Source organism: Triturus cristatus, chromosome 11 (assembly GCF_964204655.1).
Source record: "Triturus cristatus chromosome 11, aTriCri1.1, whole genome shotgun sequence".
Taxonomy (NCBI): Eukaryota; Metazoa; Chordata; class Amphibia; order Caudata; family Salamandridae; genus Triturus; species Triturus cristatus.
In genome coordinates this window covers 411,461,544-411,479,937 of record NC_140594.1, presented here as the reverse complement: position 1 = coordinate 411,479,937, position 18,394 = coordinate 411,461,544, and the positions used below count along the sequence as shown (strand labels likewise).

At 48.8% G+C, this 18,394-nt stretch overlaps 1 protein-coding gene across 2 annotated transcripts in view; it reads left to right on the top strand.

Moving 5' to 3' along the window:
- The first annotated feature begins 10,160 nt into the window (after positions 1-10,160).
- Positions 10,161-18,394, top strand: part of LOC146784329 (ubiquinol-cytochrome-c reductase complex assembly factor 3-like) — a 58,624-nt gene continuing 50,390 nt past the window's right edge. The window contains exons 1-2 of one of the 2 annotated variants that reach the window (XM_085636085.1): positions 10,173-10,316; positions 13,653-13,778. The gene's annotated coding sequence lies outside the window, so the exon portion shown is untranslated. Of the gene's footprint in view, positions 10,317-13,652; positions 13,779-18,394 lie in introns of both variants that reach the window. The other variant, XM_085636084.1, reaches the window with a different exon arrangement.

Below are 18,394 nucleotides of genomic sequence, written 5' to 3'. Positions count from 1 at the left end.
GCTTTCATGAGACACTGTCAGAGTTGTGGAGGGGGGCGAGCATGTCTGCGCAATTGGTGATCCATCTGCATAGTTTGTGGGCTGCAGAGTTGACGTTGGTCGTGGTGGGAGGGGGGGGGGGATCGTGGTTGAGGGTGGAGTTGAGGTGCTTCTCGGTGACCTTGCTCCATTTCCTTTACGGAGGGCGTGGTGTAGGTTTGTGAACGGTGGCTTTATCGAAGGAAAAGTGTTTGCAGTGGTGGTCCGTCCAGGGGGGGTGCGTGGTGTGGCTGAAGTGAATGTTGTTCCCTCCTGCAAAGATGGGGGGGGGGGTCGAGGGTGTGTCCTGCTTTGTGGGTAAGGCGGTGACGAGCTGTTTTAGTCCGATGTTGGTGAGGTTGTCCAGGAGGGTGGTTGACCACTCTCAACTCCATCCATCACTGGCTATCAACTAATACTGAATCCTTCCAAATCAGAATTCCTTCTCCTCTCGACCTCACTATTGCCTCCTCCTATCAAATCTTGGATGAACAATCAAAACATTCTCAACAACAAGCCTACCATTGTTGACAGTGCCAAATGTCTAGGCGCCATCCTAGACTAAAGGCTCAACTTACAGTATCATATCAATAACATCGCCAAGAACGCGTGTTACCAACTGTGTCTTCTCTGGGAGGTTTGGTGGTCTTTCCTGAGCAAGACCTAAAACCTTGGTCCAATCATTGGTTATTTCCGAATGGACTACTGCAACTCTCTCCTTGCTGGCCTCCCCAAATCCCACCTTTCCCCTCTAAAATCCATCCTCCACTCAGCAGTTCGCTTTCTATATGGGGCTACAATAAATGATCACATCACACCCATACTGTTAACTCTTTGCTGCCTTCCTATAAAAGCATGGTCAATTTACAAGACTACCTGCATCACCCACAAAGCCTTGCACAAATCCACCCCACGCTAACTGGCGAAAAAACTCAAAATCATAGGCGGCTCTAGACCTTCACACATTGCAGAAAACGTACTGCTCGAACCTCCTACTTTCAAAAGGAAAGATTTATGGCTCAATCCTTCTCTGATAATGTGGCCAGAATCTGGAACTCGCTTCCTCCATCCCTCCGAACCACCACCTCTTTCTAGACTTTCAAAGCAGATCTTAAAACTCACCTCCTCCAAAGGCACTGCCTGGAATAATTAAACCCAATTCTTGACCCTTACGGCCATCTAGCATTCACATGAGGTCAACTTTGTAAATATGTATTTTACTCATGTTTTAATCAAACGCTGACACCTTTTTATTTTTTACAATATAAATATGCAACTTGTTAGCATTGTAACTGCAGTGTGTTCAGTCAATCTTGTGTACCTTAGTAACTGTATATTGGACCACTCTGGTTAAACGCTTCCCCAGCCAAGGCTCCCTTCCTGTTGCCCTTAAAACAGGACAGGTTACCCCACTTCTTAAAAAACCCTCCACTGATGCGGATGACCTCAACAACTTCTGCCCCCATCACCAAACTCCCTTTTCTTGCGAAAATCACAGAAAGATGTGTAGCGTAACAACTTTCTCTACATATTAAGGATAACAATCTTTGACGAATTCTAATCTGGTTTCATGCAAGACTGTGTCGCGCCACAGGCCTATAGCAAACCTGTACCCCGATAAATTCCACAGGAACGAAGATATGTTCCCCACACTCCCTGAAGACAGTGGCTGGAGGAATAGTGAAAGACTCCTTCACATGTAACTGTCTCCTAAGAGTTGGGGGAATGATACATAGAGTGACCGCCACTCTTCCCCAGCTAGAAGAACTGCCAACGCTCCTGTAGAAAGACAGGAGACAATGAGGGCTTTAAAGAAAATAGGAAGCCCTATTGTGAGTAAGTGCCATCTTTCTTGCATGGTATGCCCCCACTTTTTGCTGAAGTGCTGAATGTACTTTGACTGAGTGTACCCTGGACTCCTGCCAATCAGGTGGCCAGGGCCTATGCTCCTTCCCTAAAAACACAAATTGGCAAACCCTGGCCACATGTCAGCCCCTGGTAAATGGTACCCTAGGTACCCAGGGCCTTGTGACCAGGGAAGGCCTCTAAGGGCTGCAGCACTCATTGTGCCACCCTTAGAGGCCCTGTACCCTTACACACACACTGCCCTTGCAGGCTGGGTGTCTGGGTGCAAAACAAAGCGTCGACATGGCACACATCCCTGTGTGCCATGCCCATCACCTACACTGCCATGGCATACATCAGCCACCCCTCTAGCTGGGTGCCCTATGCCAATGGTGTAGGCACAGGAGCAGGAGCCCTGTGCCCCTACAGTACCCAGGTCCATTCCTGGGCACTGTAAGTGCAGTGCTGCCATTTAAGAATACATGGTGCTGAGAGCTCGTCAAACACGAACTCCACAGCACCATAATGGCAACACTGAAGACTGAGAAGTTTGGTATCAAACTTCTCAGCACATTAAACCCACACTGATGCCAGTGTGGGATTTAATGTACCTAGCACCGCAGAGGGCATCTTAGAGATGCCCCTAAAACCTAACCTACAATCCACGTATGTTCGGAGGCTGCCTAGGCTTCCACACAGCTGACATGTTGCTGGACCCCTGGGTAGGAGAGCCCCTGCTCTCCTGGGCCTGCAACAATGCACATCCTGGGCGAGGTGCTAAATCTCCTCCCCCAGGATGGGCAGGGGGAAGCTTCAAAGGCATGCTTCCTCTGTGAGCTTCCCCAGGCCCCTGCAACCCCCCACTCTGGCGGGAAGCTTGGCCGGAAACCCCAAATAAGGACAGGGGATGTGCCAGCCTGCCAACCCCACCCCTCAGATGGGGGAGGCGAGGTGAAGCACATCCCCGGGCTCTCGCCATCTTGACTAGGCTACTGCCCCCCTCCCACAGGAGAGAGGCGGGATAGGGGGTGTACCCACCCCAGGACAGGGACCCATTGGTCCCTGCCCTTCACCTACCTGTAACACCCCTAAATCTAGTTTTTAGGGGCACCCTGAACCTTCCTTCCCCAGATTCCAAAATCCAAAGAGCTAGAAGAAAGAAGACCTGCCCTGCAGCTGCTAAGAAGAAGATACCAACTGCTTTGGCACCAGCCCTACCGGCCTGTCGACCTTCGAACATGCTCCAACCCGGCATCTCTTGTGGCCAGCAACCTCAAAAACCCCGGAGGAAGTGGCTATCTTTTGACTCTAAACCCCTGGGACTCCCATGAGTAGAGGCTCTACTCAAAATCTACTTCTAATCCCTGGCAGCAGCCCGGAACCGCGAACCCAGCACACTCTGCACCAGCCAAGCCTGTGCCGGAGTGAACAAAGACCACGAGGACGACCCCACGGCGACTGTGACCCCGAGTCCGGCACCCAAGGACCTCCCTCGACACTCCTGAAGAAGCACACAGCCTCAGAACAAGGTGCCCCCAACCGCGATCAACAGAGGGTAAGATTTCCCAACACCAAAAGGCACCCCTGCACCCGGCGCCCCGCAGCCCCCTGTGCCCAATTCCGGGGTACCTACCTATCCTCCAACTACCCAACTTACCTCTCGAAGTGGTGGTGGCACCTGAAGAATCCTCGTCCCCGAGCTTGCAGTCTTTTTCTAAACCGGAGATTTCCCATTGAAATCAATTGAGCGCCCGAAGGCTCAAAAGCACCCTGCACCCAGCCGCCCGAGTGGCCCTGGCAGTGCAATCGCTACACCTATCTACTTCCCCACTTGCCCTGAGTAAGTGACCAGGAGCCCAGCTCCCACAGCCGCGTGGCCTGCTAGTCAGCAGCCACCAACCAAGGCCCCCCTACCTCTCATAGGATTATATTGGGCCTAACTCTCTCTGCACCCAGCCGCCCTTGTGTCGCTGAGGGTGAACCAACTGTACCTACCTGACCCTGGGAGAACCCCGAGTCTATGCCCAGAACCTTAACTCTGCCAGTCGAGTACTTACCTTTAAACCGATAACTCAATTTTCTTCATAGGGTAACATTGACAGGCTTTTTCCTGAAATTTCTTCTAAGTGTGGACTTTTCAAAATATTCACCAAAAATCAGCCGAGTAACAAGAACGAAAATACTCACCTGCTCTTAGGTGAGCTCCCAGTGCTGGATCTTGGTGCCCAGCACTGACTCTGAAAAATACTTACAACTGTACTTACCAGTAACCCAATTTTCTCCCATAGGAAATCATTGACTGTTTTTCTGTGAAATTTCTTCTAAGTGTCAATTTCTGCAATCTTTAAATATTCTTTAAAAATCGTATAATATCTGAAAACGTAATTACTTACCTGTTTTAGATAAAGGTCCCAGTACTGAGTCTAGGCACCCAGTACTGGATTACAAAAGTAACGAGAACATACTATACCTGCAACTTGAATTTTCTGCCATAGGGAATCATTGACTGTTTTCTATGAAATATTTTCGAAGTGTCAACTTTTAAAATAGCAAAATATTGTCTAAAAATCATCACAGTAATTAAGTCAACTTTTATCCCTTGATTCCAAGTACTGACCCAGGACTGAATCTAGGATCCAGTCCTGGAATTCCAAAAGTAATCCTAAAAGTAATCTGTGGCAAATAACTTGAAACTTCCATTAAACTCAATGCATTGTTGTGTTTAGAATGGTGTTGCCTATTGCAACCACTTGTAACTTTCTACAAAAGTCAATTGCATATTGCAAAAGTATTTATATAAAGCATCTCGTTCTGAGAAAGTATATTTTGATACCTATTGTTGGTTCTAAAATAAAACAAGCATATATTTTTTATATATAAACCATTGGCCTAGAGTTCAGTTATTGAGTGTGTGAGATCATTTGCTGGCTGAGTGTGTGCAACAAATGCTTCACACTGTCCTCTGATACTGCCTTACTGCTCGACCAAGCTACCACTTTAGAGAGTAAGGTTATATCTAACTTTAGCCTCTGACAAACCTCTGGGGACTGTGGACTCTGTACACCCTGTACCTATTTGGGAACAGTATATACAGAGCCACTTTCTCACACCTATTAACACTGAAACTGCTGTGACCCGTAATGCATGTCCAGCTCAAGAAAATAAATCCACTTACCGGCCAAAAAGAGCCTCAAAAGCTTTAAGGATGGAGGAGTTACCATCACTCTCCTTGCAGTAGCAGGAGTCTTATTACAGACTTTAGGCAGTAACTAAAAATAACATAAAAGTTAGTCCGTCCTAAGACTAATAAGTTACTGCACTATAAGGTGAAGAGGCAAGGCAATGACAAGGAGGTCCTCAAGTCAGGTATTACAAACGGTGTCAGCATTAGTGGACTCCTCTATGTAAGTAAAGGCACCAGGAAATAGCAGGAGCAGGGAGGAAGTGCTCTATTGAAGCTGTGGAGGTAGAGCCCAGGGTGGGCAACAGCAACTGGTAGGTCAGGAGATGTTAAAAGACCCAAGCAGAGTGCTCAGCGGTATAACAAAAGTGGTAAGTAGGGGTCTTGAACCTTTTCTGTACTGAGAGCTTCTTATGTTCAATGAAACGCATTGAGAGCTACTAATATTATTAGTGTTGTATAATCTCTATTTTTTTATATGTATATTAATTCAACCAAGCAAAAGCTTTCTAATTTAATAACCTGGGCTACGGGGGAGGAGCCAAGATGGCGACCGGGATGGCAGCGTAGGCTCCCGGCTCCGTGAACCTCCGCACCCCGCACAGATATCCTGCACGAGATCCTCAGCCTGCGCTATCCGCCCGTGTTGGTGAACGCGAGCGGCAACCGATCGTGTGACCCCGAAGTTTCTGGCAGCGGTACCGCCGGAGAAATGTCCGTCTGAAGTTTGTGGCCTGTGCAGCCCTGGAGCCGGGACCTCGAGTGGACGCCGTGGCCGGGCGGCAGTGCAACAACAGCGGCCTTCGGTGACTGAGTGGAGTCGGACTGCCGGAGTGGTGCGAATGTCGGCCTGCGTTTCGCCGTGGTCGTTCCTACCAGTAAGCGTAGCGGAACGAGTGCGTGCCCAAGGTGGCAACTCCAAGACTCTCCGGTGATTGCCTCAGCCTTCGCTGGTGAGCCGCCCGGACGCCGCCCGAAACTCGCCCCTATTCTCGCGGGCTGCTCCCGGATTTTCGCGGGCGCTGGTCCGTGGTGGGGACGACTGTGGCCCGTGACCACACACCGGACACATCATTTACCTGCCCCCGGAACCCTGTTTCCAGCGACATGGACCCCGAGGCGCTTGGGCCTGAGTCCCGGTCCCGATCTGGGTTGGATCTACCCAGCGGCCATTTTGTTAGGACAGTGTCCACCATCCTGTACACTGGCTTGCAGCAGGATTGGGAGGGTGCGACTCTGAGGAGCGTAGCGGAGCGAGCGCCGGGAGCTGTACTGGGGTACGGTGCCCTTCTCGAGGCTCTCGGTGCCCTTCATTCCACCTTGGTCCACGGCGCCTGGATGTTGGGGAGCAAGCTCGATGGAGTGACATCAGCGTTGGAACAGTTGCCGCCTGCCCATCCCCAGGTACACTGGGACTTCTTACACCGCGCACGGGGGGACGGTGTCGTGGCCGCCCCTGTGAATAGTGCACGCCTGGACTCTCCGGACAGTATATTAACGTGCGATCAGCTGGCTGTGGATCTGGTCTGTTCCGGAGGTTTCGGACCTGAGTGGGGGGTGGTGGCCTTGTCCCGTGCGCGGCCTCCGACGACTCAGGCAACACCCAAGCAACGGTCGCCTGCTCTGCCTGATTCCGCCTTCCTGGGCCTGGTGTGCAGTGTAAATCCTGGCTCAGCACTGGGAAAGACGACCCTCCATAGAGCTGATTGTCTCGATCCTCAGAGCCCTCTACCCTACCTGTGTGTGTCGTTTCCTGATCTTTATTGGAAGCTTCTCTTCCTGGTAACATTGGACATGGCACTGGGACGAGGGGTATGCATGGGTGGGTTTGCAAAAGAGTGGCCAAGGATGAGGCTGACCCTTCAGAGGTGGTCATCTACTAGGCGGGCGGGCTCGGGAGTTGTGTGCTCTCACGGCATAACTGTTAGTGTACCAAGTGTGTAATGCTCCTTACTTCACTTTGACAGGGTCGATTTCGTGTTCTGTATTGTATGCTTTGCGGGAAAACGTATGGTGCGGGAGGGAGAAGCCGGGGCGTGTTTTACAGGCCCTCCTCCAGTTTATTAATACTCTTTCTACCCCCCCCCCCCCGTCTGGTGGGGGCTCTTTTTCTACTCTTTTTCTCTGTTTCTTCTATATTTCGGGTCTGGTTCAGGGGCGACAGGCACACTGCTGGGGGGGGGGGGGGGGGGGCCGTACTCATCTGCAGAGGTGCAGGGTGGGGGGGGGATTCTTTAGTCTTTAACCTCTTTTTTCTATGGCCTCCTTTTCTTCTCTTATTCTTCTTTGTCTTTTTCTGGGATCAGCATGGTAGAACTCCTTTGTTGTTAATCACTGCTGTTTCTGGAGTGCCATAATTTCCGTGGAGTTTCCTGGGTCTTGGAGCAGGGGGGTTGCAGGCGCAAATGGCCGTGTCATTCCTTCACATCCTGAACTTCCTGTTTCAGCGCCATTGCCTAGATAGACTGCTGTTTATTGTTTACGTTCATCATTCTGCCTGCCATTTTTCGCTGCTGGGAAACTGTTTGGCGCCTGATCCTTCCATCCTCTTCTATTATAAAATGTAAACCTTTATTATCCTGTTCTCCTACTTGGGCTGTTCAGAGACTGAGAGTATGCTAGCGTCGAGATTTTGCACCCCGAGGTGCTGACTGTGATACACTTGCTTTCTGTTATTCTGACTGTTTAGCGGCCGGCCCCGGGGGTTGTAGGCCCATACGTGTAATTGATTGAAATATCAATAAAGGTTTAAAAAAAAAAAAATAAAAAAAATAACCTGGGCTACACACAGGTGAGCTGATCAGAGATAGCTGGAGAGCTACAGTAGCTCACGAGCTACCGGTTGGAGACCCCTGTGGTAGAGTAAACGGGGGAAGCGAATGTAGTCTGCCCGAGAGACTATGAATGTGCAGCTGCTTGAGACGTACGCCACGAGAAGGGAGAGCGGAAAGGAGAATCCAGGAAAAGTCCACGATAAGCTGCCTCAGCGTCCGAATCCAGCAGAGCGGAAGCGTGAAGGGAAAAGGAACACACAAATGCGTGCGAGAAAATCCTGAAAGGCAGTCTCAGAGAAACCACAAATAACGAAGTCCATAATGAAAACGCAGCCAGAGAACCAAAGTCGAAGGCGAGCAGGAAACAAAGTATCAAGTCCTTAGGAGTCTAACGATCAAAGGGGCGTAGTTACGGGATCGGGAAGTAGGCCAAGCAACGGCTTGTTGCGGACACGTCATTTTAAACAAAAGAGGGGACGTGTCAAAAGTTACACCGCGTGCGCTCCCCTGGAAGCAGCAAGGGATCGTCTACAAAGAGGAGACCTTCTTTAAACGTGACATGCTCTAACACAATGCCTGTCTCTGTTCCCAGAAGACAGAACAAGAGGCTTGAGCTCAGTCTGCAGCACTGAAACAGCCCTGCTGCAAGTGATCGACGATGCCCTGCATGCACTTTACTTGGGGGAGTCTTGTCTTCAAATTCTTCTAGACCTTTCTGCAGCCTTTGACACTGTTATTTACAACACTCTCCTTAACATTTTAAATCAGAGAACGGACTTGGAAGTCACAGTGCTTAAATGGTTTGCTTCATTCCTCTCGGACAAATCTCAAGTGATTAAAATGGCAAACAGCCTTTCGTCTTAAATGACGGTAGGTCAAGGCGTCCCTCAAGGATCTATACTCGCACCCACTCTGTTCAATCTTTATTTGGAATCATTGGGTAATCTCTTAACCACCTCTATGCTGAGGACACCCAAATCTACCTTAAGATGTCTTCCTCCCACGACATCTCAATCCTCAACTCTACTCTCAACTCTATTTAAAACTGAATGTTAGCTCATCAACTCATTCTGAAACCTTCCAAAACTGAATTCCCCCTCCTCTCTACCTCACTTTTTCCACCTCCTGTCCAATCTTGGATGAATAAACTGAACTTACTGAACATCAAACCTATTGTTGTCGACCGCGCTAAATCCCGTGGTGTCATTCTTGACAAAAGGCTTAATCTACACTCCCACATCAACTCCATTGCAAAGAGTGCACATTACCAACTGCGCCTTCTCTGGGGGAATTCGAGGTTTCTTTCCAGAGCAAGACCTAAAAACCTTGGTCCAATCTCTGGTTCTCTCTAGATTGGACTATTGCATTTCTCTGCTTGCTGGCCTCCCCAAATCTCACCTTTCCCCTCTCAAATCAGTACTCCATTCGTTTTGTCTTCGGGGCCAAAAGAAGTGACCGCATCACACCCATATTTTGTTCTCTTAGATGGCTTCCCATCGCATCAAGATCAATCTACAAGACTGCCTGTATAACCGACAAAGCCTTGCACACATCCTCTGCTCGATACCTGAAGAAAAAAAAAACTTGACATTTCTGGAGGCTCTAGACCTTAACGTAATGCGGAAAAATTACTGCTTGAGCCCCCCACCTTCAAAAGGGAAAGAACGATGGCTCAATCCTTCTCAGGCAATGCGGTCAGAATCCGGAACTCGCTTCCTCCACTACTCCGTACCACCACCTCTACCCGGACTTTCAAAACTGACCGCAAATGTCTTCTCTTCCAAAGACACTTCCAGAATTAATACATCCCCAAAGAAAGTTCTTACATTGTTGTAAATGTTAACTATGTCTGTACGATCCTATTCCTATTGTGTTTTTGATTGTTGTGCGACTGCCATCTATTTTCTATTTTACTTTTTCATCTATCTTTGTATCTGTAACATGTAAGTATGTAAATTTTTACTCCTGTAACCTACCTGGTTCTATTGTGAGGCGCTCCGACACCTTTGGGTAAAGTCAGTGCTATATAAAATCGCATCAAATAAAATAAATATATATTTAACTTGTTGGCGTGTTTAATTTATCTCGTGTATACCTTTTGTAACTTACCTGGACCTGTTGTAAAGCGCTCTGACACCTTTGGGTAAAGTTCGCTGAATATAAAACTGAATGAAATAAAGCAGAGTAATGTCGCTCGGGGCTTCACCGACACTAAGACGTGTGCGAGTGTGTTCATCGCAGCGCAGCCACGAGGCCTAGTTGCCCTGCTACACGACACGAGGCTCGCCCCTATTAGTGGGCGGGGCATAGCTAGAGCCATAGACCGAAGTAAGCAGTTGTACGCGCGCATGTGCAGTGAGTCTCATTGGCGCCTTCCAGCTGTTTTGCGACACTCATCCTGGCTTGGTGAGAACTCGGCTTTCCAGAACACGTGGTTCTCGCACCGGGTCAGCGAAGAAACGAAGCGGTATCAGCAGTACACCCGACTCGGCAAATAGGTGCGTGACAGATATTCGTGTTCAGATTCTTCCCTCTTCGTCTTCACTTTTAAGCACGCGACACCTAGTAGCATGAATTTCCCCCAGACGGCAATGCCTGTGACCCCGCTGTCCTTAGCCGAGCTCCTCCTATACATTCTCTTGAACTGGGAGTCGGCGAATAAAGCGAGGTGTGAGCTCCTTACCGAGACCGTCGGGGTGGCGAGGGGCGTCCCAGTTGGAAACGTCAGCCATTCATAGCGCCAAATAGCGTACAGTGGCCCCCTGGTTGGACAACGTCAATTGAGGGGGCGGGGTCACGGAGTATTGCGTGTGAGGCAGCGGACGTGGTTGGCTCACTGTACTAGTGTTGTGTTTAGGGCGACTTGGGGAGGAGCGTATTGATAGCACCCAATGACCTTTAAAGTAAAGAGGGCGCTATCCACGACCTCAGCCACGGGATGTAGGATTTTTTTTATTTTTTTAAACTCTTTTATATTAACATTTGCATTTTCAACCAATACTGCAATACCATAGCATTCTTCACAACGTACATTACATCTTTCCCAAGGATTTTTTTAACATTTAATTCATTTATTTAATACGATTTTATATAGCGCGAACTTTACCCGAAGGTGTCAGAACGCTTTACAAAAGGACCAGCTCCATTACATAAGGACTTGAGTACATGAGTTACATAAAAGATACAAGTAGAAATACTCAAACTTCACCTTGCCCTCACAAGCATAGTTACACCTAATTTTAACCAGATAGCAGGCTACGAGCTGGTTATGGAATCACTAACCTTAGTATCCTTTATTACAATAGTGGAGAAAATTGCATTACTTTGGATAAAATAGAAAATTACAGAGAGTAACAGCCCATTGAATTAGTTTGACGCAGAATGTTACACTGACGATGCATAAAACTTTGCTTGCTTCTGAAGTACGCTTTCTGGACATAAGAAGGAAATATAAAAAAACAAGCATTGGCATAGCCAATAGGTCTCGCCTTTGGGAACTTATAAGTGCTTACTTATCCAGTACAATATCTCTGGTGCAACAACATCAACTGCTGCATGGCTTAACACTTATAAGGTCGAAAATGCGAGACCTATTGGCTATGCCAGTAAGAATTAGCCCCCCCCCCAAAAAAAAAATTGGACTCTAGTTGCGCCTCTGCCCTTAGCCATTTTACCCTCTCTGCCACCTCCCTCTAGAAACCTTCCCTCTTAACCCCAGGCTATGGCCCATATCCCGACGTCCTAGGGATACAATGGGAACTACAATGAGGCCCTGATGCCCCGTAATGGCAACAGTTGCCAAGGATACTCCCTGACCCCAGTGTTATAGCCGATTAGTGTGGTTCCCAATACCTTCAAATGTCCACCATTGCTCGCAGCACCCACTCTCCTACCAATAGTTTGAGTATCAGTTCCCCATCTGTCTACTTCTCAAAATACCTTTAGTGGCGCTTGTAGAAGCCGGTGCAGTCCTGGGATTTGCTCACTCAGGGCGGCGCTCAGCAACAGGTTGTGCACCAGCGGCTGCCATGGCTCCGGGAAATTGGTGCAGACAAATGGGTCTAGATCATCGAGGTACTGAAGCCGGCAGGGGGCTGTCATGGCGGCCAGGGGCTACCGGGGTTGGGGCTCAGGAGCGTGGCACGCACAGGGCTAACTACAGTATTTCAGTTACTACTACTACTGTGGTGTGCAGCTCTATAAGGGATTGCATTTACTGCCCCTGGATGTACAAGGGGAAAGGAATCTGCCACCCTTATTAGCATGCGAATCGGACGAGCACAAGTCCCTGCCAAACTCTGGAGACTCAACTAGATATTTGTATTGTCTTCAGCCTCTGTTGCCGACCAGACGGCTCTCCTGGAAGTAAGGAGGGCGGAGGGGTTCTGAAGAGGAAGGAAAGCCCAACTGTAGGAGGGGAGAGTGTTGGAGGAGGGGCGTATAGTTTTGAGGAGAATGTGCAGTTAGCAACTGGGTAAACAATAGGGGAAGGGAGTATTGCTGTGTAGCCATATTGAGATTATTGTCCCCTATTTGTGTGAGTGAAAGAGTTGTTGAAATTTGGGTTAAGACTTGCTGTGTCCTGTGCCTGCTATTTTGAATATAGCGATGGCCACTCCACGCCCCTCTTACTGAGTTGAAGGCGGTGATCACACAGTTCGGCTGGTACTTCAATCATGCGTGGCGCGAGAGAAATATAAATGACGATCCTGTTTTTACCTCTCAACCCACTCCCGGGGCGTGACGACGTCTGGTCTACAAAAGTACGAGGACGTTGGCATTGCTTCTCCCCCAGACTCATCTCAAGTATTTCATGTGCCCCATCCGCCCGCTCCGTCCTCCTTGCAAGGGACAGATCAGAATGGATGAAATACAAAGCTGGGCAGGGGTGCCACATTTTAACCCCAACAAAAGCCAGACATTCAAGCTCTCATCAGAATGTAATTAGAAGAGCAAGACAGTGGTAAGATAGAAACAGAGATCAGGTTTGCAATTCGAAGTAAATAAAACAAGCCCTGAAAGACAAGCGACGCGCCCTCTGGACTTTCGGGTACGTTTACATGCGTCTAGGCAAACCCGAGGGTGTTTGAGTGAAGCGCGGCCAGAAACGCCACAGTAGGGAACGGGGGCGCGGCTTCCAGGCTCAGTCCATCTACAGCGTTTACCTTACAGGAGTGGGCCGCGGCTGGCGCAATAATTGCAAACAGATGGCGCGGCTGCTCGCTCCCGCAAGGTAAGCGCCGTACATGCACGAGGGATAATTGGAAACAGTGCAGTACATGCACGAGTTTCCAAAAAAGTACGGAGTGATTCCAAAAAGTCACTCCAGAGCAGCGCTTGCGCACTGCGCAGGCGAGACCTTAAAAACTGCTTATCCAAGAGAAAGCATAGAGTCACGTACATTCTATTGGCTGCTGTAAGAGCAAAAGACACCAAGCAATTTTGGAAGATTATATCATTGGGGTATAATGAGTGTGACCAAATGACTGAATGCTACTTTAGGGCTAATGTGTGAGTGGCTCCTGTTACAAAATGATATGAACAAGACTCCAGTTCACTCTGGTGTGTTCCTCACTCACTCACTGTGTCCCGTAAAAACCTGAAGACCTTGTTGTTTTAACCTGGGGGCGGACTTATCCTACCTGTTTTAGTGCCGGAAACCCTGTGGAGTAGCTGTGTGCTTTACAAGACACAATAATAACTATCTCTTCTTCCAGGTGTATTGGCTTATATAATTTAGGCTCGTTATGTTGACTTGTCATACATTTATGACATTAATACGTATGTTGCGCTTTTCATGAGCACCAGTTACATTACACTTTCGTTTTTGGTAGGCGCAGAGATTAAGTGATTGCCCAGAATCACAGGATGTTGAGGTGGCTCCGAGACTCGAGCCTGGTTTCCCAGCTCGAAAGTCGGCAGCTGTCGCTGGTAGGCCACATATAATAAACTTCCTGGAAGTGAGTATGCTACATTCTACTTATAGGTGTGTGTGAGAAAGTGCCCTTTTTCTGCATGGTTGACCCCACTTTTTGCTGAACTGCCGATGTGCTTTGACTGAGTGTGCCCTGGGCTCCTGCCAATCAGGTCCCCAGGGCCTATGTTCTTTCCCTAAAAGTGCACTGAAAACAAAACCCAATCTGCATCTCTGGCCACAGGTCAGCCCCTGGTAAATGGTACCACAGGTACCCAGGGCACTGTGACCAGGGAACAGTGGCGGCTTCTCGAGGGAGTGCTGCGGGGCAGTGGGGCCGGGCGGGAAAGGGGCAGGGTGGGGGGTAGTAAATTCTGGAATGCGGCCCAACGGAGTTGTGTATATAAATAAATAAAAAAATTACATTGCACGCGATGCAACGCCAAATCGGCAATGCAGTGCGTAGTGAAATTTGTTTTATTTATTTATTTATATACACAACTCAGTTGGGCTGCATTCCGGAGTTTACTACCCCCACCCTGCCCCGCCCACCGCCCCGCAGCACTCCCTCGAGGAGCCGCCACTGCCAGAGAAGACCTCTAAGGACTGCAGCACTTATTGTGCTACCCTTAGAGGCCCTGTACCATTACACTCACACATTGCCTTTGCACTCAGAAATGATAGCTCTGGATTAAATCCAGAGCGAGGGCCACTCTGTGTACCTTGCAGGGGGGCACCTTCAACTTTTGTTACGCCACTAGTGTGCCATGCCTAAATCTCACTGCCCTGGCATAGATCAGTCACCCCTCTAGCTGGGTGCACTATACCCCTGGTGAGGGTACAGGTGCATGAGCCCTGTATACCTACAGTGTCTAAGTCCATTCTTAGACATTGTGAGTGCAGTGCTGCCATTAAGAGTATATGATGCTGGGAGTCTGTCATTACGAAATCCACAGCCCCATAATTGCTACACTGAAAACGGAGAAGCTTGGTATCAAACTTCTCAGCACATTAAACCCACACTGATGCCAGTGTGGGATTTAATGAAAAAATGCACACGAAGGGCATCTTGGAGATGCCCCCTGAGAAAAGACCTACCACTAGTGTCCAGGCTGAGTGGCTGCTTTCAGCTGCCACCACCAGACATGTTTCTGGACCACTGGGTTGAGAGCATGCTGCTCTCAGGGGCCTGAAACAATGCACATCCTGGGACAAGGTGCCAAGCCTCCTCCCCCAGGATGGGCAGGGTCCACGAAGGGGAAGGCTTGCCATCTTTGTGAGCTTCCCCAGGCCACTTGCTGCTTTCAGCAACTGGTCCCCACTGGTTCTGACCCCCTCTTTGGGCTGTATAACCGGCGGGAAAAACAAGTGAGGAAGAGAGGTGTGCCCAGCTCTGCCAACTCCACCCATCAGGTGGGGGAGGTGAGGTGAAGCAAAACTCTCAGTCCCCGTCATCTTGCAGCTGGGGGGACCCAGCCAACAGGGAAAGGCTTATGCCCCCTCCCACTGAAGGGTGACATAATAGTGGGTGTGCCCATCCCAGGGAAGGGACCCATTAGTCCCAACCTTTTGCCTACCTGTAATGCCCCTAAATCTAGTATTTAGGGGCACCCCTGAACCTTGCTTCCTCAGACAAGAAACCAGAAGAAGAAAAGAAGGACAGAACAGCCGTGCTGAAACTAACAAGAGGAGGACGCACACTGACTTGGCCCCAGCCCTACCAGCCTGTCCCCATCTCGAACCTGCTCCAGCGAAATCCTGGTGTGTCCTGCTGCCAGCAACCTCGAGAAACCTGGAGGACCTGCATGCCTTCCGTCCCAAAGACTCTGTCTCCCGTGAACACCAGATTTGTTCATCTACAGACTCCAGCTCTGCAAGAATCTGCGGGTCAGCACCACTCTGCACCCGACGCCTATGGTCCGAGTTCGAGTGGCCCAACACCAAGAGGAGGTCTCCCCAGAGATTCTGACCCGAGATCCGGTGATCCCTGACCTACCTCAAGCTTCCAACCGATGCCTGCAGACTCAAACCGGAAGGTCCTCCCCATCCGCGACCAGGAGCTAGTAAGAAGATCCGACACTAAAAGGCACCCCTGCACCTCACGACCCACGGCCTTGGGTGGCCCAAGCGACGGTTCCTAACCAACCCCCAGCGTCCCAACTTACCTCTCCAAGTGGTGGTCACACCCAGAAGACCTTTGTCCCCGAGCCTGCAGTGTGTTTGCAGACCGGAGAATCCCCATTGAAAGCTACAGGGCGCCCGATGCCAAAACGGCACTCTGCACCCGGCCGCCCCAGTGCCGCTGAGGGTGCACCTTTTGTGCTGGCTTGAACCCCCATTTTCCCTGAGCTTAAGTCTAGGAGCTGTGCTCCCACAACTCAGTGGCCTACTTGTCATTAGCCACCAACCCAACCGGAGGCCCCCTATCCCCACATTGGGCCTCAGCACTCTGCACCTGGCCGCCCTAGTGCAGCTGAGGGTGTAACAAGAGTGTATCCTTCCCCCTGGGGGACCCCTGAGTCTAACCCCAGAATACCAACTCCCACAACAAAGTACTTACCTGCTAACCGATAACACTATTTTCCTCTAAAGGATAACGTTGACTGTTTTTCTATGAAAAGTTTCTACGTGTGGAGTTGGAAAACCTAAGAAATCCTTTTAAATTGTATTAAATAACAAAAACGCTTTTACTCACCTGTTTGTAGGAAATGTCCCAGTGCAGTATCCAGGTATATGTACTGTGTAAGGAAAGTAATCTGCAAACTAATCTACTGGTCATTTTATTAAAAAGTCTATGCACAGTATATGTACTGTATTTCCAAAGCATTGTATTTTCATAACAATACTGTAATCAAAACAAAGTGTATATACAATTGCAATCCAAACTGTGTTACAACTGCTTTACTACTGTGAAGTATTTATTGCTTACCTGTGCCAGGCTTGCTTTGTTCTAGAAAATAAAATAACTAAAATAATATTTTTATACAATAACAATTGGTATGAAGTTCAGTCTTTGAGTATGTGAATTCATTTGCCGACTGAGTGTGTACAACAAATGCTCAACACTGTTCTCTGATAAAGCCTTACAGCTCGACCACACTACCACAAATAGAGAGTGAGGTGCTATCTACTTTACCTCTGCCTACCTTTTGGGTTTCACTGGACTCTGTGCACACTATACCTCACTTTGGTATAGTATATACAGAGCCAGCTTCCTACAGTATGTGTATGAGCTATTTCTATGAAGCAGAAGTTATTTCTTGAAGATGGTCAAAAAATATCTATCCTACTTACCCCCTGATCCGTTTTATTAGGTCAAGCCTAGCGCAGCGCGCATGCGCTGCTCTATGGGGAGGCTTCTTGTAAGCACTCCAAACTTTACCCTAGACTTCTCCGGGCAACTCCCACACATTTCATTGGCCTTTGCGTGTGGCTTTCAATAATGAAAGCACGCAATTGGCCAAAGACGGGTGCAAGTCCCACCTTTTCTGTAAATGCTCCCTCCCACGGCATTTGGGTCTCGGGAGCGAGCAGCGGCGCACGGTGTGGACATCTGCATTCCTCCCTTATCGTGGCTCATGTTACTAATTAAACATAGCGCGGCTGCTTTCACTTTCGCGGCCGCCCTTGTTTAATGTTCCATGTGGGCTCCAGTTCACTCCACTCACACCTAATGCGAGCCTCCAATATCCGATAACTCTCCTGTGACTTTTCTAGATATTCGATCTGATAAAATGTACAATGTAAATAATATTAGATAATTAGGAAATCCAAGCACAGCACCCGCCTCTGTCAAAACACCGCCTGCCTACAGACCGCACGCCAACTCTACGCTGTGCTTTCTTTACACTGCCTTACAGCAAAGCCATTCTAAATATATTACAGCAAAACATGACACATTGCCTTGGGCCAGTTTGTTTTGACAGCTTTACAGGAGAGCTACATTAATGCAAGTACTTGCCCGCTACTTATACGGAACGTCCGGGCATTCGGTCTACTGCCCGTTGTGGCACCAAAGGCTAATTCCCAGCCTGATCCAAGCTTGATTCCACGGGAGCGAAGATGCTGTTCCCAAAACTTCCAGAAAACAGCACCTGGAGGAATATTAGCAACTGTTCACTAAAAGTATGGGGAATAAATCATAGAGTGACCACCACTTTCCCCCAGAAGATGTCACAGGAAACTCTGTAGTGAGAGAACCGGATATGCAGAGTGCTGTAATAAAAAGATTGCTCTTACTATTGATGTCCAATAAACAGAACAGAGTAGTATAGAACATTAATGCATGTCAAGTTCAGTGATAAGCAATCCACTTACTCAAAGTAAATCCCAGAACTTCTGAAGGCAATAGAAGGCAGCAGTGGTTGCATTTAGGCTACATTTTACATGGATTCTGTCTTGTACTCTCTAAATAATGGGAACACTCTCATCCATTCATTCATACAAGGTTTGATGGAGGATAACGGGTGGTGGCTTAAAAAACAACTGATAGTGAGGGGGAAGGCTCAGGTATATTCATGGGCATGAATAGGTCAGGGGAGAATGACTGACTGAAAAAAGTAGGAAGTGCCTATAAGTAACGTGTGCTGACCTGCTGAAAGTATGGGGCAGAGCGGAGCAGCAACGCACAGAAAACAAGTCCCCAAGCGTAGTGAGCTGGCC